Here is a 22,454-nt window from a genome sequence, read left to right as displayed (position 1 = left end):
AAAATTTGAATGTTGTTTTTCTCCTGTTGTTTATCTCCTGTCTGGCAGGTTACTTGATTGGATTGCCTGGGTAGCCTGGCCAGTCTTTTGCAATGATAAATAATTAGTTCCTGGGCCATGTCACAGGCTCACACCCTATTCAAACACAGACATACCCTTAAGACAGGATTTGTGAAGGAAAAGACACTGGGAAGGCTTTTCCATTTTCCTTTGACCTTGCAGAGAAAACATTTGGTCAGTTTGGGACAGTTTGGGAATCAAAATGGTTCCAGGTCAGTCTTCCTGTGCTGATCTATGTACATGCTTGGCTGGTACACTTATGAACATTTAACAAAAGACCTCAAAATTCCTATCACAATGGTGATCACAGCCTCTTGCAGGAGTGAGTCCCATAGTTTAACTACGCAGTGCATGAAGATGTGCTTTCCTTTATCTGTCCTGAATCTTCCAACAAGCAGCTTCCTGGGATGTCAGGTAGCTCCAAGTGAGCAAGTTGCTCCAACAGAGTCAGAGAGCAGTCTGAGTTCTGTCAAGCCTCTGCCTAGAGAGACGACCTACTGTAGGCTCTGCCCCCTAGTGGAGACTTCAGATTCTTAAAAGGCCAACACCCTGGCTTGATGTCTTGCATTTCACAGTCTCCCACTTGCTATGAAATAGCACATTATGCACTGCTAAAGCACTGAGGTACAGGAGAAGTCACCTGTGAGGGTATTGGCTCTGGCCCTACAGTGTTTTTCCACAGACATGCATTGAGATAACAGAATACTGCAGTCAAATGCTCTGTTTTGATTCTATTTCTTCTAGATGCTATTTTATTGTATTGTGGAAACTTAAAAAAAAAAAAAAACTTTGTGGGAGGGGAGAGACAGTACAGTCATATCTCAGGTTACAGCCACTTCAGGTTGCATTTTATCGGGTTACGGACATGCCAAAACCCAGAAGTACCAGAACGGGTTACTTCCGGGTTTCGGCGGTTGTTCATGTGCAGAAGCGCTTTGCGCAAGTGCAGAAGTGCTGAATCGCAACCCGCGTGTGCACAGACGCGGTGCTGTGGGTTGCGAACGCTGTGGGTTGTGAACGTGTAGGCTTATGCCCTTTACTCTGCCAGAGAATTGCTTACCCGCGTCCCCAGGACCGAGAAGAGAATAAAAAAATTCCAGGAAAGTTTCTTCTTTGGAGAAAAGAGTTTTATTGCAAATCTGTGCACAGAGACAGCCAGCAGAATATAGTTTCTGAAATCTGACTGTGCAGCAATACGCATCTGCAAGCCTTCTTATACTTTAGAGTATTTACCCACCTCCCAGACCTCCCCCAAAACTTCCCCCAATCAGCTGGCAAGTTTCCAACTTATTCCTTATATGGCACATCTATATTTGCTGGCTAAGGCTGCTAGCTTAAGCACTTCTTCTGCTGGTTAAGCATTTTCTCTGCTCAGTAAGCACCCCCTCCCACCTCCTTGTACACGTGTCCTTCGTATCTCTTCTTATCTTGCATTACTTAAAGCAGAAGCAAAGCAGGAAACATCTTGCTAGTGGTTTTTAGTTGACAGCAGTTTTTGGCTAGGCAGGAAACGACCTTCTGACCTTTAACTAACATCAGCAGTTTCAGATAGCTGGTTAGACAGGAAACGGCCTCCTGACCTGTCTGATTTAGACTTTGCAAATAACTGCATTTTTGGGTTTGAGCTTGTGTAACCATCCTAGCAGAGTGCCGGAATTTACTATGTGTAGATAATATTAATGATTAACCGTTCCCCTCTCCCTTCACTCCCTCCTCTTCTTCTGAACAACCTAATACTTAGGTTCGTTCTGGGGTATGGGCCTATACTCCCTCATCACAGCGATGACTGTGGGTCCTAGCTTCCGTGACAGGAGTCTTTGCATTATTTGCTGCAAGCATTGCAATAAGCAGGGGATACAGAGGCAAAGAAGCAAAAGGATTAATAGCGGTCCTGCTAATAATACTATAACATTCCTGAGCCAACTGCCATCAGGGAGCCAGGAATACATCCAACCCCATGCATCACTCCCTGTGGCTTTCAGCGGGTTTTCAGCTATCATTGTTTCCATGTGGTTGATGGTGGCTGAAATATTTGCTGACTGGTCTGAAATGTACATGCAGCAATGGGAATGAATTAAGGCACAAACTCCGCCCTTAGAGGCAAGGACTACATCCAAAGCGTAACGATTTTGAAGGACTACCTCCCTTATCTCTGACATTTCCTTATTAATTGCTTTTAAGGCCGAGATGGTGGAGTTAAACAAAGCCTCGGTCCAGTTTGCCAATCTATGCAGATCCCGGTAATTCATGGCTACACCCAAAGGGGGTAGAAGGGACCTAGAGACGGCTGTGCCGGTATACTGGTTAATAGGTGATTTCGCGTCCCTTTTGTTACGCAGACGGACTGTTGGGAGCTTATCCATCTTATACACCAGGGGTACGACTACTCCTAAAGTACAGGTTCCAGAAAAGGCAGAGGGGATTTCTTTGTAGGCTCTTGTGCCGCAGAGCAACCACAAATCAGACTGGAGCAGGCAGTTAGATCTGCTGCGCGCCGTCATCCAGGTAAACCAAGTATAAAAATCGACACACATAGCATCATAAATGGAAGTACCTTTTTGGAAGCAGGAGGATCCGTTAATATACTCATAAGTCCAATTGCAATATGGATAGTGACCTAAAAAATTGCTGCTGTTATGATTGAAACGGAGACAACGAGGTGCCTGTTCCATGAGTGACAGAAACACTGGGGGTGAATAGGTGCGACCATCTGACATAAGATTACTAATTCTAAATGACTCATTTATTGGAATACTATGCAGTAGTATGCCAGGCTTCTTAAATTGTGGAGGGATATGCATACAAACCCAGCATTCAGAAAGATTAAGCATAGAAGAGAAACGATCTATATCTCTAACATAGGTATTATTACTCCAAATCTGATGATAGGGTTCTGACCGGCCGGTTTTCCGTATATGTGAGTCATCTCCCAGACCCAACCCAAGTAGGGCTAGTACCAGAAGGGTCAAGGGGATGGGGGCTGGTTGTTCCCTCCCACAAAATCGGTGACGCTCATGCCAGCAAAAGAAAACACACATCCATATGACAAGAGCGGTTGAGATAACCCCTATCCACCAACCCCAATCCTTCCATGGTTCCTCCCACCAATATTCAGGGGGTGTGCTCATTGTTGAAGAGCTCACTGATATTTGTGCCCGACTATCTGTTGAGTCTCAAGGATGAGAGTCCACTGGTGAGCTGATGCTCCCACTACGTGGGTCAACTTTTCTGCTAACCCTGATGGGTGGATTGAACCACTTGTTTAGCAATTTCAATGCACACCTGGTTAAGGCTCCCACCCCTGCAATACTTGCATTAAGATAGGTTCCGTCCCATCTATCGCCTGCATTAAGAGTAGGACCTGGTCTATCAAATGAGGTTGGTACAGTGCTCTACCTCCCATATAACAGTTGACTACCCTCCCACAACAGCAAAAGCGGTCCAGAACTCGATAGAGTTCGAGCGTCTCTGCAACTTCCCGTATGAGCACTATCCACGCATGCCGGACAGTGGTGTGGGAGAGGAGCCACAACGGGGCAGTGGGGTGTTTTAAGACGGCAATCTCATCAAATCCCAGTTTCCAATAGCCATAGAGCACACCATATCTTACCACCGGTAAGACGAACCAGTCGTAGCAGAGTCCATCAGGCCAATAAATGCGGTATGGCTCAGTGGGGTCAGGGCTGTGGGACATAAAGCAGATAACAAAAAGAAAAGATAAAGTCCCTATGGAAATATTAAATGTCCTGGTGAGCTTCCTGGGTTAGTCCTGGCACGGAGTTGGGGACGCTGCCCGCGGGCGCCCCTCCCATCCAATTCTTCAGCTGTGCGTTGAGATATCAGCTTCCGGTGTGATATCAGCAGAGCGGTCGTCTGCCAGGCGTCTGGAGATGGTCAGCCGAAGGGAGTTCTCTGGATCTGGTGTTACTGTCCAATCCGAGATGGCTTTCTTCACTCGAGTATGGTGGACCCACGGGGTGATGCCGGCAACCTTCACAGCAGTAGGAGTAGAGAGTAGCACGGTGTATGGTCCCCTCCAGCAGGGCTGTAGGGGGGCTCGCTGCCAGTCTTTCACCCACACTTCATCACCTGGCTCGAACTGATGGAACGGTTCAGTCAACACACATGGGGTGCGAGCCTGGGTCCACCTGTTGAGATAAGAAAGAACTCGGGAGAGTGACTGTACATAATTATTCAGTTGCACATCTTGGCTAACATACGGATTTAACATTCTAACATATGGGACTGGTCTCCCAAACAGAACTTCAAAAGATGACAAGTGGGTCCGTTTTGACGGAAGACTGCGGACCCTGAGTAATGCCAAGGGCAACATGGCCACCCAATTAGACCCGGTTTCCTGTGTCAGCTTGGACAGCTGATTCTTTAGAGTTCTGTTCATTCTCTCTACTTTTCCAGAACTCTGGGGTCTATAAGCAGTATGCAGCTTCCAGTTGATCTGGAGCGCTTTTGCCAGCCCCTGTAGGACTGCATGAACAAATGCTGGTCCATTATCAGATCCTATGGACCTTGGCAATCCATAGCGAGGGATGATTTCCCTAAGCAGGCACCTGGTTACTTCAAATGCCTTTTCAGTCTTTGTGGGCCATGCTTCGACCCATCCGGTGTAGGTGCACACTGCTACCAGCAGGTAGCGGTGCAGTCCACAACGGGGTAATTCAGTAAAGTCCACGACAAGATCTTCCATAGGTGCCGTTCCACTGTGCTGAATCCCTGGGGGAGCCAGTGGTCCGGCTCTGGGATTATTCTTCTGACACAGCAGGCATTTCCTGGAAATCTGGGCTGCCAGTTGGTAGAGGTGGGCTATATAGAAGCATTTTTCCAGCTGCTTGGTTGTAGCATCGGGTCCTATGTGGGTTGAATCATGGTACCTCTGAATTATTTGCCGCGAAAGAGACTCTGGAATCCATATCCTGTCATCAGGGGTAAGGTACCATCCTTCTTTGGTCAATGTCAGTTCCTGGGCGTCTGCAGTGTCCTTTTCCTGCTTGGTATAAGCTGGCTTGTCAGCGGTGCTTAAAATCTCTTCTGGGACTAGTGCTCCGATAACCGGGATGGGGGCTAGTTCCCGAGCTGCTTCCTTGGCCACTTTGTCTGCCAATCGATTTCCTCTGGCCACTTCCCCTGGTCCAGTTGTGTGTCCATAACAATGGATAACCGCTACCGCTTCAGGCTCCCATACAGCATCCAGAAGGTTCAACAAAGCTTGTGGGTGGGCCACCTGGTTTCCTCTGGAGGTAAGCAAACCTCTCTCTTTCCATAAGGCTCCGTGGGCGTGTAAGGTCAGGAATGCATACTTAGAATCAGTATAGATGTTTATCTTCTGTCCCTTTGCCAGGCTCAGGGCTCTGGTAAGCGCAGTTAGTTCTGCCAACTGGGCCGATGTTCCAGGCGGGAGTGACTTTGCTTCGACCACCTGGTCGTCCAGGGCTACCACTGCATAGCCTGCTTTTCGCTGCCCAGCCTCGACAAAGCTGCTTCCATCCACAAACCATGAAAGCCAGTGGGGGTCTGCTTTGTCTTTGAGATCAGGCCTGCTGGAATATACTTCGTCCATTACTTCAATGCAGTCGTGCGTCTGCTCCTCACCTTCTCCTACCGGCAACAGGGTAGCTGGGTTGAGGGCGGTGGTGACCTGGAACTTCAAACGTGGGTGCAACAATAACATCTGACACTTCCTCATCTTCGCTTGGGAGAGGAAATAGGTACCCTTCATGTCAAGCAGTGCTGGGACTGCATGCGGAGTCACACAAACAGTGTCTTGGCCAAAAGTAAATTTGTCTGCTTTGTTCAGTAGGGTGGCTACTGCCACAACTGCTCTCATGCACGGCGGTAAGCCTTGTTCTGTAGGCGACAGGCGCTCAGATAGGTATGCCACGGGCTGCTGCCAGCTTCCCAATTTTTGGCATAGCACTCCCTTTGCTGTTCCCTGGTCTTCATCCACAAACAGGGAGAAAGGCTTCTCAGGATTTGGGATACCCAGCGCTGGTGCTTGCTGCAATGCCCTTTTCAGATCCTTGAAGGCCTGCCGTTGCTCCTCTCCCCACACAAAGGGGTCCTTTTCAGTTCCTCTGGTTGACTCGTGCAGAGGCTTGGCAATTGTGCTGAAGTCAGGGATCCATATTCTACAGAATCCTGCCGAGCCCAAGAAACCACGAAGTTCTCTGCGATTCTTTGGCTCTGGAATCTGGATAATGGCTTGCTTCCTTTCTTCTCTAAGGGTCCGTTGCTGATGGGATATATCAAATCCAAGGTATTTTACAGTGGGTAGGCATATTTGGGCCTTCTTCTTAGATACCCGGTATCCTGCTTCAGCCAAGTGATTCAACAAATCCTTGGTGGCTTTCATACACGTGTCCTCGTCTGAGCAGGCCAAAAGAAGGTCATCCACGTACTGTAACAAGACCCTGTGTGGGCTGGTGGGGAAGCTAGACAGGTCCGAGGCCAATGCTACCCCAAAAAGGGTTGGAGAATTCTTGAAACCTTGTGGAAGCCTCGTCCACGTATATTGCACCTTGGTGCCTGTTCCTGGATCCATCCATTGAAATGCAAACAGGGGCTGACTTTCCTCTGCCAGACGGCAGCAGAAGAATGCATCCTTCAAGTCCAGTACCGTGAAATAGCAGGCAGTAGGAGGTATTAAACTCAACAGTGTGTAAGGATTGGGCACATTGGGGTGGAGGGTTTCCACGGCTTGGTTGACCAATCGGAGGTCTTGGACCGGACGATACGAGTTATCTTCCTTCTTCACCGGCAAGAGTGGGGTGTTCCACTGAGATTGACACTGCCTCAGGATGCCATGGCGAAGTAACCGTTCCAAATGTACCCATACTCCTTCTGCAGCTCGCCGGGGGATAGGGTACTGGTTCACAGCCACAGGGTTGGCGAATGGTTTGGGCTTGACTATTATAGGTGGGATGTTCTTTGCCATTCCGGGCGGGTTGCCTTCTGCCCATACACCAGGGTTTACTTTTTGCAGGAGGTCTTCTGGAATAATCCCCTCCTCTTCTTTTACCATCATTAAGCGCCAGTGTTCCCTTAAGGGTACTTCTAAGGAAAGCTCTCCTGTTTGCCCTGTAGTCATTGTCACTTCTCCTGTCGGTTGAAAGGAAATCTGGGCTTGCAATTTTGATAGCAGGTCTCGGCCCAATAATGGGATGGGACACTCTGGTATATATAAAAACTTGTGTTGGACTACTTGGCCACCCAGGCGACAGACAACAGATTGCAGGAATGGGGCTCTTTGTGATTTGCCTGTAGCTCCTATTATGTTAATTGTTTGCTTGGTGGGCTTGGACACTGGTACTGGCAAAACAGAGTGGGCGGCTCCTGTGTCAACCATAAAGGGGATAGTTTGGTTCCCTGTTTGTATTTTGACCATGGGCTCACGGGAACCTAAAGCAGCTGGGCCCGGTCTGTCCTAGTATTCTTCCTCCTCTCTCAGGCTCATCATGCCGGGCTGCCTTTGGGCTGAGGGGTACCAGGGAGGTCCCTGTCCACGTCCTCTACCCCTGCTGGCATTTGTCGATGACCAAGGTCTCAGTTCCTGTCCAGGTCCCCTGGGGGTCGGGCCTGGGGCTCGTTCTCCTCGTCCTCTCCCTCCTAAGTGGGCCTGTGGGCATTCTCCTTTCCAGTGCCCTTCCTGCCGGCAGATGGCGCACTGATTCCTCCCCAGGCGGCCTTGCCCTCCTCCCCGGGCACTTCCTCTTTTCTGAGGGATGGGTGCGGTGGCCTGTAATGCCATCAACTTCTTTGCTTGATACTTCTCCTTTTTCTTTTGTTCCTCTTCTTCCCTCTGATTGTAAGTGGTTTGAGCCAGTTCTAACATCCACTCAAGGGTGTGGCCCATGAACCCCTCGTGTTTTTGAATTTTTCGGCGGACATCGGGCGCTGCCTGAGCTACAAAAGCAGCCTTTACAATAAGGGCGTTGGCAGCCTCATCTGGGTCTACAGGAGTATACTGACGGTAGGCTTCCTTCAGGCGTTCCAGGTAAGCCCCTGGGGCCTCTTCATTCCCCTGCACTACCTCTCTGACCTTCACAAAGTTGGTGGGTTTCCTGGCTGCCCTTCTCATACCATTTAATACGTTCTGGCGGTAGGTAGTGAGGGTTTTCTGGCCATCAGCAGTCTGATAATTCCAATTCGGGGTACTATCAGGGTATCCTGTTATAATGTCTGGATCCGGTGTTCCCTGTGCTCTCATGTGTACTCGAGCTTCAACATGGATTCGCCTAGTTTCTTCTGTGGTTAGCAGCGCATCCATCAAATACTGCACATCATCAAAAGTGGGATTATAGGTTTTAAAAATCCCTTCAAACAATTTTATAATTTTAGCTGGATTCTCCTCAAAGGAAGGATTTTGATTTCTCCAATTACAAACATCTGCACTTGAAAAGGGTATATGCTGGACCGTGTAGGTCCGTGGTGCCTCCGCCCCACCAGGCCCTGGAGGTCCCGGTGGGTCATAAACCCTTCGGAGGGGCATTACTCCGACCCCACCCTTTTTCTGTGCCTCATGGGACTTATGGAAGGCTGCCCTGGTTGCTGCTTCTATCCATTCCTTCTGCCATTTCTTCCCTTGTGCTGAGGAGCATCCTGCTGCAGCCAACACGTGGGGGCTAACATCCACTTTTTCCGCATAGGGTTGTACATACTGTTGCAATCTCAAAGACTGATACTGAGTCCACTCTCTTCCCTTCTTTGCTAACTCAACCAATCCCTTTGCAAATTCCTCATCATCCTCTTCTTCCTCTTCTGATTCATCAGCCTTGGGGGGTTCAGGCTGGGGGCTAGCTCCTTCCGGTGCTTGGGGACCTGGGCCTGGGGGAATTGCTAGAGGGGCAGTTGGTGGAGCATAGGGTGGTGGCGGTTTGATGATTCCCCCCTCCTCATCTTCTGGGTCTGGTATCACCGGGGGCTTTTCTGCCTTCCCTGCCGGTCGAACTGTACAAATTGTATTTCGTGGGGCGTCGCCTTGGCAGGCTTTCAACCACGGTGGATTCTTTTCTACATTGGTTTTCCAAGTAGAAATGTAAGGGATTTGGTCGGGGTGGACATTCAATATGTTCTGGTATAATGGGCTGATTAGTTGCAAATCAAAGCTTCCTCCTGACGGCCAATTAGTTTGTGCGGGCCAGTCAACTTCACATAATGTCCTCATTCTCTGTTTTCGCAATTTGATTCCCCAATCATCATGCTTTGTGGCCGCTTTCCAGTTCTTTAAAAAACATTCCAGAGGACTACATTGGCTTGCCCCAGACCCCATTTTTTTTTTTTTTTCTTTTCAGATACTCCGCACCTGACTGGGCTGTAAATTCTTTCACAGTTCACACGATACAGATTGTGGTCTGCACGAGGTCGCCCTGGCAGAAAACGCACAACCCTGCAATCGCTCGGCCAAGGGGAGCGCTAGGCCCCGACCCACACTTGACAACAATTCAGTCACTGGAGTATCTGACATGCAACATATAACATACAAATCACACCATTATAATTTCAACATGCAACACACAAAACACACCAATACAACTTCCCCTCTGTTTCCCTTTTACCCAACCTTACTGGCGGCAAACTACTGCAATCGGCCAGTTCTCCCCTCTGTTTCCCTTGTACCCAACCTTACTGGCGGCCCTCTGCACAACCAGGTGAGGCTTGATCAGACCTCGCCCCCCTTTTCCTTGGGGCCCACGCCCTGTCCCTTGGGCTTACCGTTTTCCGCTGCGGATTCCCTCCTGGCCAGTCCTCTTTTCTCCCTCGACCGAGGTCCCTACTCAGGAGCGGTGTGGCCGGCTTCTCCCACGAATCAGTAGGGTGCGCGCTGAAGCCTGCGGACTCCGGTCCGAGCTGTTCACCTGGTCGAGCCTGGCTCTTCCCGGCCCCCTTGGGGTGGGGCAATTCCCGGCCAATGCACCAAGCTGTAGGCTTATGCCCTTTACTCTGCCAGAGAATTGCTTACCCGCGTCCCCAGGACCGAGAAGAGAATAAAAAAATTCCAGGAAAGTTTCTTCTTTGGAGAAAAGAGTTTTATTGCAAATCTGTGCACAGAGACAGCCAGCAGAATATAGTTTCTGAAATCTGACTGTGCAGCAATACGCATCTGCAAGCCTTCTTATACTTTAGAGTATTTACCCACCTCCCAGACCTCCCCCAAAACTTCCCCCAATCAGCTGGCAAGTTTCCAACTTATTCCTTATATGGCACATCTATATTTGCTGGCTAAGGCTGCTAGCTTAAGCACTTCTTCTGCTGGTTAAGCATTTTCTCTGCTCAGTAAGCACCCCCTCCCACCTCCTTGTACACGTGTCCTTCGTATCTCTTCTTATCTTGCATTACTTAAAGCAGAAGCAAAGCAGGAAACATCTTGCTAGTGGTTTTTAGTTGACAGCAGTTTTTGGCTAGGCAGGAAACGACCTTCTGACCTTTAACTAACATCAGCAGTTTCAGATAGCTGGTTAGACAGGAAACGGCCTCCTGACCTGTCTGATTTAGACTTTGCAAATAACTGCATTTTTGGGTTTGAGCTTGTGTAACCATCCTAGCAGAGTGCCGGAATTTACTATGTGTAGATAATATTAATGATTAACCGTTCCCCTCTCCCTTCAAACGTGCCTCCCGCACAGATCACATTCGCAACCGGAGTGTCCACTGTATGCCTCTGAATACTAGTTCTGGGAATCATATGTAGGGGTTGGGAGCTGCTACTTTTAGGATCCATATTTTGGCTCCCCAAGAACATCTTGGCCACAGATGCTGAATTATAACGGACCTTTGACTTGATTCAGCAGGACTTTTTCCTATGCAAATATTAAATAACTGAGAAACATGCCTTTGATTTGAGGGATTGAAAAACTGCAATCATTTTACTATACCACTATGAACTGGAACAGGCATAGGCAACCTCGGCCCTCCAGATGTTTAGGGACTACAATTCCCATCATCCCTGACCACTGGTCCTGTTAGCTAGGGATCATGGGAGTTGTAGTCCCAAAACATCTGGAGGGCTGAGGTTGCCTATGCCTGAACTGGAACCTCAGAGGAAACATTTCCTCAATTTCTTCATCCCAGTCCTGTTCACTTCCAGAAAATAGAAAGAACCCAGATATGTTCCACTTTTCAAGAGATGAGTACAGAGTGTTCCTCAAACTAAACAATAGTATTTCTGGACTAACGTGTGGGGTCTGAAGCTTTGTCGTTGTCAGGTTCTGTGTGTGTATATCAGCCCGCTGTCTCATATTTCCAAACCATTTGTGCTAGTAATGATCTCTCAGCACTATAGAAGATATTGGAAGGCCAACTGAGATTCATGACAAAGCGTGTTCTCCCTGAAATGAGAGCACGTGCTGCGGTGGGGTCTGCCAAGCCAACCCTCTGTTGCTAGGCAGGTAAAACTGTGCTGGCCTGGGGCAACGATTGGTAGGCTGGGTTGCTGGGGCAAATTGCATGTTGCAATTTTGGTGGGTGGGACCAAAGGCTTTTAATATTGGGGCACTCAGCTTTTCCTTTCTCTTTCGCTGAGTGCATCAGATCACCCGCCCGCCTGCCCTGAGTTCCGGTTGACCTTGCTATGCCTGTCATGGGGTCATCTGCCGTTGGGGCAGGGGCCTAGTAGGAATTTTGTCCATTTGGCTGATTGGCTGGTGCCATTTGGTTTTTGCCTACTGCCTAGCAATTTGTCACAACTTGTAAGGTTGCGGTTAGACATTGGTTATAAAAATTGGTGGAGGAGGGGTAAGGATAGGCTGGGCCTGCCCCTCCAATGGTGGTGTGGAAGGGAATTCCATTAAAGGAATCCTGGGTCTTGCCACGATTTCGTCCAATCCCTGAAATGGGACCAGGGCCAGCAAGCCTTAGGGAGCAGGTTGGGTGAGCGGTGAGGGACTGTCACTCAGCTCAACTGATCCCCAATATTGTTTTCCCTGCACTGGCTTCCGAGGGAGTTCGGAAAGTCAGTTCTGTCCCAGGTGGGGGGACAGATAGTCATAACCAATGCCTAAGCAACCACTCAAAGATTATGTATTTTAATAAAGTTGTGGCCAAAATTATGCCGAAAACCTTAAACAAAAATTATGTGTGATTTGTGAATTATTTTGAGGGGTAGCTTGGGGACCTCCACACGCAAATAGATTCTGGACAGATGAAAGGAAACATTTCCCCAATCTGCATACAGGATGTAATCCAAACATGAGAAGAACATGAGAAGAGTCAGGCTAGGGATGCATCTAGTCCAGCATCTTCTTTTCATAGAGGCCAATCATATGCCTACAGGAAACCGGAAAACAGAAACTGAGCACAGAAGCACTCTCCCTTTCTGTGGTTTCTAGCAACTGGTATTCAGAAGCATCACTGCCTCTGGTCATAAATCAGTGTAGAATTGGCTGGTAGGAAAATCAATGATGACTCCTGGCTTAGATGCCTTAGAGATGGTGTTAGATAAACCATTGGAGTTGCTAGACAACCTTATAACATACAATACAGTGGTACCTGGGGTTACATACGCTTCAGGTTACACTCTCCGCTAACCCAGAAATAGTACCTCAGGTTAAGAACTTTGCTTCAGGATGAGAACAGAAATTGTGCTCCGGCGGCACGGCAGCAGCGGGAGGCCCCATTAGCTAAAGTGGTGCTTTAGGTTAAGAACAGTTTCAGGTTAAGAATGGAGCTCTGGAATGAATTAAGTTCTTAACCCGAGGTACCACTGTACCTAATTTTCAAGAAACTTCAGAGACAATCATTATATTATAGAATATATTTTATTTTATTTTCATTGATGCAAGAGCTGAAAGCAGAAGGCAGTTCCGCAGCCCAGCAAATGGGGGGAATATTGTGGTGAAACCCTAGCCATTCAATTCTGTGCAGTAGTCATGCTTCTTTTGCTTCTTAGGTCTTCTTGGAGGACCTCTTCTGAAGAGATTAAAGGGAAGGGAAGCAAATTTGCAGCTTATTATAAGTGGCAGGTGCAAAAGCTTTAGGGTTTCCCACTTGGCAAAGAGTAGAGCTGGAGGTGACCCAACAGGTCTTCAAAAGGAGGTTGATGGTATGGACATTATTCTGGATGTTGGACAGATCGTGTTGTTATTTCAGGCTGAGTGGGATGTCTGAAGTATCAGCAACAGCAACCACAGCCGGAAGAAGAGTTGTTATTCTTGATGTAGATGATGCGGCACCCTCCACAACCGCAGGACTGGGAGCAGCAGCAGGGGTGGCAGCAGCAGCCGCAACCGCAACCGCAACCACAGCCGCAACTGCCACAACAGGGGATGCAGATGATGTTGGGTCCACTATTTGAATTGGAGCCACAGCCACAGCAACCCATCATTGTGAGTGGAAGGTAGGCTGAAACAGATGAAATATGCATTACGTTGTGTGTGTGTGTGTGTGTGATGTAAAGGAGAAATGATGTTCACAATTTAGTGGACTAACCATTGAGAACTGCCACTTGCTGACTTGTATAGAGCTTATTCCAGGTTTAAGGTACCGGAGGGGAGGGGTTAGTGCCATTGGTGGGGCTCGGCAGACATACCTGGCAATGGGCAGCAGTGTTCCAAGGAGACACATAATTTTTAAGTTCCCCAAACGCTCCTGGTGTAGTGCTGTTCCAAAGCATTGTGGGAAATCAAAATGGCTCCTAGACGTAGCCACTTGGCACCGACTGGAGCTCCAGAAAAGTTTTAATGGGAACTCAGGGTCAGGACCGGATTTAGGTTGGATGAGGCCCTAAGCTACTGAAGGTAATGGGGCCCTTTATATGTCCAGCTCTCCTTTGCCAACAACAAATTGTCACTGGGTTTTTGTGTGTGTGTTGAATATATGCTATATGGTAATTTATGGACTTGATAGGTATCTAAAGCCATTTCCACATAACAAATAAGAGCCTACACAACACTTTTGCTGTGTGTAGATTTTATTTTATCTGTTTTTTTTATCTTATATTTTGGAAATGTACATTCAGGTTTTTTCCCTTTAAATTTTTTGGGGGGACCCCAAGAGAGTGGGGTCCTAAGCTAGAGCTTGTTAGGCTTATATGTAAATCCGGCACTGCTCAGGATTATTATAAATAGTAGGCCTATTCTCAGCCCGTGTAAGGTTTTCAGAGAATCTTGCACGGTCCTTGACACTGATCATATTCATGGTTGTTAAAACATTTCTAAAATGTTTCTTCAGTCCACCTTGCTATCCGCCACACAAATGGAACAAAATGGCAAACCCCAAGACTGTGATACTAAAAGCAGCAGCCAGTAACTCAAAACTTAGAAAGAATAAAATAAGTCTTTGCAAGCCCATGAAAGATAGCAAGAGGGAGGCCATGCAAGAATCTTCATTGAGTAGACTACCGAAGCAGAAGACATAAACTCCCAAAGCCCACCCACCCCTCCAGTTAGAGTCCATCTCATTTGAGATAATGGAGGCATCTACGGTAGGGCATTATATTCAGATGTTAATATGAAGTGAGATGAGACCAGCCCTGCTGATCTGATTTGTAAGTTGTTTATTTAGTTAGCAAGATTTCTATCCTGCTTGGTGGTAATAAAACCTCTAAGCTGTTTACTAGAAAAATTAAAATTATCAGTAAAAATGGTTAAAAATAATTAAACGCATTTAAACATAATTGAAATTAACAGTAAAAAAAGAACTGAAGCATGTCAACATCAACATGTCTGAATAGCCTTCACAAAACAAAAATGATTTAAGCAGGTGCTGGAGAGGGTACAGGGTGAATAGGCAGGGATTTGCAAAGTAAGGTCATAAATTACAGGTGAATATAAATAGAATCATATGCAGGTCAGTTCAGTTAAAAGGACATATCCAACCAAAAGAGTTAGCCACATCCATTAATTTCAATAGGTCTACTCAGAGTAGGTCCAACACCAGAAAAAAATATCCCAGATATAAAGTACTACAACTTACTTTGTTCAGTAGTAGATGGAGAGGTGTAAGAGGTTCAGAAACCCAGTGATTGAATGGAGAAGTCTCAGGTGGTGGGCCTTTTATACATCTGTGTTGTTTTTCCGGAGGAAGTGAGGCATCACGGCAAAAATGGTAAACCCTTCATTAGCCATCAAAGAATCCATCCCCGCCAGGACAATGTGCCATTATCACCTGCACGTCCCTTGACCTGGCTCATATTCGTCATTTCCACGCCATGTCTTAAACCTAATAAGCTAAAATATGATTAAACCTAATAACAGTCCTTGATCTGGCCAGAGGGTACTGAGAAGATTATGGAGAAGAATGCTGGCATCCATTGACCAGCTTAACAAAATCCATGAACCCAAGGCCATGCTTCTTACACTAGAAACATCCGATTCATCACTGTTGGCCCATTAAGTGTGAGTTCCAGTGTATGATATTATATATCCATTTTCTACATGCAGAGAAAAACAACACAAATGGACACAGTAAGCTCTTAGCGCCAATTGTCTTGTTATTAAGGGAGAGAAACTGCCTTTAGCAAGGAAGATCTAGTCTTTAACAATGGCAGTGCAGAAGTGTTAGTAGTCGTAACAATCAGGGACATCAAAGTTTAGCACCAAACACAGTATTTCCAAACATGGAAATCCTTCTGAAATTCTCTTCACCTCAGATTTAGAACCTCATAATACACTTTTTTTTTCCCCATAGTGGAAGTGATGCATTAAAAATTGGGGGGTGTCTCCCCCATCTCTAGCTTTTAGAGTTTTTGATTTGAGTTCCTACTGAAATGAGGCTGCATTTTAATGTTTTAATGTCGTATTTTAATCTTGCTTTTATGTTGTATTTCAATCAATTGTTTTTATACCTGGTGTCAGCTACACAGAGCCCCGTCTTGGCTGGGGAGGGCGGGGTATGTAAATAAAATTTATTATTATTATTATTATTATTAGCTGGCACCCATCACACTTTTATCAAGGTGTGAGTATTGGTACATCATTTTTTATGAACACCCACCCCCCGGGGGGGAATTAGGTAAAGGTAAAGGTACCCCTGCCCGTAAGGGCCAGTCTTGACAGACTCTAGGGTTGTGCGCCCATCTCACTCAAGAGGCCGGGGGCCAGCGCTGTCCGGAGACATTTCCGGGTCACGTGGCCAGCGTGACATCGCTGCTCTGGCGAGCCAGAGCCGCACACGGAAACGCCGTTTACCTTCCCGCTAGTAAGCGGTCCCTATTTATCTACTTGCACCCGGGGGTGCTTTCGAACTGCTAGGTTGGCAGGCGCTGGGACTGAACAACGGGAGCGCACCCCGCCACGGGGATTCGAACCGCCGACCTTTCGATCGGCAAGCCCTAGGCGCTGAGGCTTTAACCCACAGCGCCACCCGCGTCCCTTGGGGGGAATTAATATGAACCATTTTCATCCCCATCACCACGGATGACATCACAAATGGCTATAACTTTCCTGGCCCTTTCAACAAAGACTGATAACACTTGGAAAGTTACTAGCCTCTTCAGAATGTAAAAAGCTTAATAAGTTAAAGTGAAACAGGGGCAGGTGGTTTTTTTTGCTGTAAAAGCCTCCATCCCCAGAAAAAATAATAATAGAAGGAATGCTCCCCTAAATTCCTTTTAAAGCAGGTAAGGATATCATTTGCAGGTAATGTTGTTGTTTCTGAAAGCATGAATCATGTCCAATGTCACAGTGCTTTTCTTCAAAGTTGGCCATTCAAGTTTCAGGATCTGCTTCATCCCCTGACTTTAACTATTGGGGAAATAGTTATATTTTCCCCCTTTCAAAGAAGTGGATGAAATTTGCAGGCAGAATACAACCACTCATTACTGCCAAAAAGAAAAGAAAAGAGGTAAACTCTTCACAGGGCCATGAGGAGGTTAGGCTGGCCTCGACCAGAGCCAGGGCTTTTTTGGCCATGGCCCCAATCTGGTGGAACACTCTGTCACAAGAGACTAGGCCCTGTGGACTTGACATCTTTCCGCAGGGCCTGCAAGATGGAGCTGTTCCACCAGGCCTTTGGCCAAGGCACAGTCTGACCCCCTCTCTCCTTCTGTAATCCTCATAGAACTCTAGCCCAATGGTTGCCATTAATTTTATTATGAATTGATTTTAGAATGTATTTTAATTAATTTACTGTGTGATTTTATGTACACTGTGGTATTTTTACTTGTGGTTAGCCACTCTGAGCCCGGCTTTGGCTGGGGAGGGCGAGATATAAATAAAAATTTATTATTAATTATTTTTATTATCCATTGAAGTACCCATCTCTATGCAAATGATGCACCATTGTCAGCTTCAATAACCTTGATCTGGCTCACGGTCAGCATTTCCACACTATGTCTTAAAAAGCCTCAGTAAACGTAATAGCTATATTATCCACAGTTTAACTGAAGGACACTAAGAGGATTAAGGGGAATGTTTATATCGATAGACATGCTTAACAGAATCGATGAACCCAAGACAACACCTACTGCACCAAAAAATATCTGATTCACCATTGCTGGCTCAGTTCATGTGAATTACATTGAAGAAGAAGAAGAAGAAGAAGAGGAGGAGGAGGAGGAAGAGGAGGAGGAGGAGGAGGGGTCTGGATTTGATATCCTGCTTTATCACTACCCTAAGGAGTCTCAAGGGACATGGGTGGTGCTGTGGTCTAAACCACTGAGCCTCTTGGGCCTGCCAATCAGAAGGTTGGCAGTTCGAATCCCCGTGACAGGATGAGCTCCCGTTGCTTTGTCCCAGCTCCTGCCAACCTAGCAGTTCGAAAGCACGCCAAAAAGTGCAAATAGATAAATAGGTACCGCTCCAGCGGGAAGGTAAACGGTGTTTCCGTGTGCTGCTCTGGTTCGCCAGAAGCGGCTTAGTCATGCTGGCCACATGACCCGGAAAAACTCCAGCTCCCTCAGCCTGTAAAGTGAGATGAGCGCTGCAGCCCCAGAGTCATCTGCGACTGGACTTAACTGCCAGGGGCCCTTTACCTTTATCTTTTAAGGAGTCTCAAAGCAGCTAACAATCTCCTTTCCCTTCCTCCCCCACAACAAACACTCTGTGAGGTGAGTGAGACTTCAGAGAAGTGTGACTAGCCCAAGGTCACCCAGCAGCTGCATGTGGAGGAGTGGGGAACTCCTCCAGGCTCTTTCCAACAATTATATTTTCATTAAAGAAGACAATGTACAGTACCTTTGGCAAAAAATGTATAGCGTACAAAGGTAAGGTGGAAGAGCTGGCAGATATATAGTAACCATCGTGATCCTCAAGGTTATAATGCATGTATGTAGATCCTTTTTCTTCTCCAGATGTTGCTGAACTACATCTCCCATCAGCCCCAACAAGCAAGGCCAATAGCTTGGAATCATGGGAACTGTAGTACCAAATGTTCCCCCAAACCTGGTGTAATGCCAAAGATTGATTTTCCTAACATAGGAAACTTGCTGAAATACTATTTGGCCCAGATTTGGGATCTTATGATTTAGGCAGTCTTCTTTCTAAAGCAGGACCAATGCATTAAGAATCTTCTTTAGAGCTTAAAGGGAATACTAAATTTTGTACCACTTCTTTAGGTGTCCAATGCCTTCTGATTTTCTCCCTCTATATTTCTGATCTACATACATGTCCACTGATAAAGCACTGAAGGACAAGGGGGTCAATCATGATGAGCTTGTGTCTAGACTTATTTGGTGTTATACCACTGGCTGTGATGACCTGGTGGCTATAGTCCACATGGCTGAACAATTAAAAATGATCAGATCAGTGTTTGATGAAGATGGGGGTGGGGAGCCAGCCGATGCTGGGGGGGGGGGGTTGAACCAGAGGAATATGAGGTAGAAAATAGAAATAGGGAGTATGCAGAGGCCCCAGACCAAACTGGTGAAAGGTTGGCAGGACTGGATCAAGAAATAATCATATGGAAGGACGCAGACGGTCACATGGGAATGGAAATGACCTCCATACAAAGATTTAGGGAAGAAGTAGAAGATGGATATGGTTTTGATGGAGTGTGTGTGTGTACACACACACACACACACACACACATTGAGACTTCAGTCCTGGGCTGCTCCAAGCAACTCCCCCACATCCCCCACATCTGTCTGCTTGCCCCCTATCTCCAGATCTCTCTCTCTTTTTAAGGACAACATTTTTCTTTGTGATATCCGGCCTTCACCTGGGCAACATCCTACCCTCACAGCCTCCTTTCTGGTTTCCGTTGATGGGTTAATGACATGCTTCTAGTATCTTTTATCATTCTTAATAACTTCTATCCTAGGTGAGACCCTGGCCTGGAAAAGAGCTTTGTCTGTGTTTTTCACTGGCCTGTCATCGTTCCTTCAATACTCCAAATATTATCTAAATTCTATCATTCATTTACTAAATTCCAGCAGTTATAGGTACCCTTGCACTCCAAATTGTGTTACCCAGATCTCTCTTTCTCTCTCTCTCTCATTGTCTCTATCTATATTCTTGATTCCATCTTGCTCCTAGACTCTTAAGTCGCTCCTGTGACTAGGAGTGCTTATGTCCAGTTTAGGCTAGTTTTCTACAGCCATTCCTGTACTGGGATAGCCTGACCTCATGGTCTAATGACCTCCTTCTTAGACTACTGTACTGCCCACTACGTGGGGCTGGTCTTAGAGATGGACTGGAGTCTATAGCCAGTGCAGAACGCAGCTTCTAGGTTGGTAAATATGGCAGTGAGGAGACCATATGTCACCGGTCCTGAAAGGTCTGCAGAGGCTGCCACAAAGTCTAGTTCGATGTGTTGGCATGATAGCATAAAGCCCTAAATGCCTTGGGGCCAGAGTATCTAAAGGATCAGCTCCCCCAATATAGACCAGCTCGGGCCCTATGGTCCTCAGGGGAGGCCTTCTTGGTGGTGTTGCCTCTGGTTGCTGTCAGGTTGACACTGACACATGAAAGGTCCTTCTCAGTAGAATGCCCACCTAGCAATACCCAGCCCTACCACATGAAATAGCTAATTTCCAAGAAACCTCATAGACAATAAATATATTATAATTGTTTTGTTTTATTTTTTATTTATGCAACAGTTTGAAGTACAAGGCAGTTCCACAGCTCAGGAAGGAGAAGGAGAAGGAGAAGGAGAAGGAGAAGGAGAAGGAGAAGGAGAAGGAGAAGGAGAAGGAGAAATCCTACTCATCTAATTCTACACCATCATCATGCTTCCTTTATACATTAGAGCTTCTCCATAGATGGGGGAAATCTTCCAAAGAAATTAAAGGGAACGAGAGAATCAGAGTGCTATAATAAACATACAGAGGAAAATCTCTAGGGTTTCCGGCTTGGGCAAGAAGAGAAGAGGAGGTCATCTGACAAGTTTTCCGAAGGATGCCGATGCTGTCATTTGGGATGCTGGGAAGATTGTGCTGTTATTGCAGCCCGGGTGGAACTTCAAAATTATTATGAGCAACCACAACAGCTTGAAGAGCCATTAGAAGACCCAATGTAGTAGATACAGCATCCACCGCTGGAACCGCAGCAGCTGGGGCAGCAGCAGCAGCATGGACAGCAGCAGCAGGGGCTGCTGCAGCAGCAGCTGGGGCAGCAGCAACAGCAAGGGCAGCAACAGCAGCCGCAACCACAGCCACAACCACAGCCACAACCGTTACCACAGGGGATGCAAATGACGTTCGGTCCAGAGCTTGAATTGGAGCCACAGCCACAGCAACCCATCTTTGAGCGTGGAATGTAGGCTGAAACAGGTGAAAGATGCATTATGTTTGTGATGTAGAGGAGGAACTACATTTGCACCATGGTGGGTTGACTAATCGGAACTGACACTTGCTAACCGCTGTAGGGCTCGTACCAGGTTTAGGGAAGCCTGGTGGAATGGTAGAGCCTGGTGGGCTTACTGGACTACGGGCACCAAGTTTCCTATTCTAGCCACTGTTTTACGTTCACCCAGTTCACCCGATGAGGTGTCATTCCAGTGCATTGTGGGAAACCCAGATGGCTGCTAGACCCACCCATTTGGCAATGATCAGAGCTCCAGAAATTTATTAATGTCGTCCAGTGACAGTATTAGTTGTAGGTCTATTCTGATGATGATGATGATGATGATTATTATTATTATTATTATCATTATTATTTCATGCAGAGGTGTTTAGTTAAAGGGGTGTATACAACTTAACTATACCCAAGTTACATTCAGAGTAGACCTGTTGAAATTAATGGACCAAAGTTGGCCATATCCATTCACTTCATTGGGTCTACTCTGACCATTGGATACACACACATACACACTGTGTGTGTATCTCTCAAATACACAATACATTTAGAAGCACAGCTTACCTTGTTTGGTAGTAGATGAAGAGTTGTAAGGTTGAGGAACCCAGTGGTTGAATGAAGAGGTCTGGGGCTGTGGACCTTTTATACAGCGCCTTGGTATGTTTCCAGAGGAAATGAGGCACCCCCTCCCCAAATGGTAAACTCTTATTAGCCATTAGTGTGCACATCCCTAACAAGACCATATGCTATTTTCTGCCCGGTACTTGACCGGGCCACTAGTCATCATTGCCATTCTTCGTCTTCAGCTGGGTTATTAACTTAATAACAGGGTGGTCCTTAATCCAGCCAGCGGTGCTAAAAGAATTCAGGGCAATAATGTTTGTATCTATAGACCTGCTTAACAGAATTCATGAACCCAAAGCCATGCTTTTTACACACACACACAAAAATCTCATTCATCATTTCTTTCTCACTTAATGGGAATTCCATTGTATGGTATTTCATATCAATTTTAGGTATTCAGAAGAAGAAATTACACTGAAGGCTCTAAGTGTCAATTGTATTATTGTAGATTTGGGGGGGATCCCCCTAAACCCTAGAAATTAATAAATAGTGGGGGTTTTATTCTTTGGAGTACAGTGGTACCTCAGATTAAGAACTTCATTTGTTCTGGAGGTCCATTCTTAATCTGAAACTGTTCTTAAACTGGAGTAGTACCATTTTAGCTAATGGGACCTCCCACTGCCGCTGCACAATTTCTGTTCTCATCCTGAAGCAAAGTTCTTAACCCGAGGTATTATTTCTGGGTTAACCGAGTCTGTAACCTGAAGCGTCTGTAACTGTATTGAAGGGAAGATTGCAGGACAGTAGAAAATAGACAGCTAAGCCTCTTTTCCAAGCCATGGTCTGTAAAAAAGGTGTGATGGTCCATTTGAGAAGAATTTTTGGGCCTGGGTTGACAGAGGTTCCCATAGTGACAGGGTTTGTGTTTGATGGGGTGTGTGTCAGGAAAAGAGAGTCTTTGCAGCTGGGAGAAAGAAGGGAGAAAACAGACAGAGATCCATCTTGGGCAGGTTGGCTGAAGGCTGGCTGGAAGAGTGCTGCACTGCTGTGGGGGGCAAGTCCCTCTTGAAATGAATCATGAAGGTAACCACTGGACTCTTTCCATGCAGATGAAGAGGCAAAAAGTTTAGTCACTGAGAGAACAGGATG

General features: G+C 46.6%; 1 long non-coding RNA gene across 1 annotated transcript; it reads right to left on the bottom strand.

The window, feature by feature from the left end:
• Positions 1-12,808: 12,808 nt before the first annotated feature.
• On the bottom strand, positions 12,809-15,028 carry LOC310665912. The gene is made up of 2 exons (XR_014505710.1): positions 14,983-15,028; positions 12,809-13,410 (listed from the first exon to the last, which is right to left on the bottom strand). It is a non-coding gene; the product is annotated as an uncharacterized lncRNA (long non-coding RNA).
• Positions 15,029-22,454: the final 7,426 nt, after the last annotated feature.

This window comes from Podarcis tiliguerta (genome assembly GCF_965153285.1).
Source record: "Podarcis tiliguerta genome assembly, chromosome: 16".
Taxonomy (NCBI): Eukaryota; Metazoa; Chordata; class Lepidosauria; order Squamata; family Lacertidae; genus Podarcis; species Podarcis tiliguerta.
Note: the sequence above shows the minus strand (reverse complement) of the source record. Positions and strands in the feature narration are given on the sequence as shown.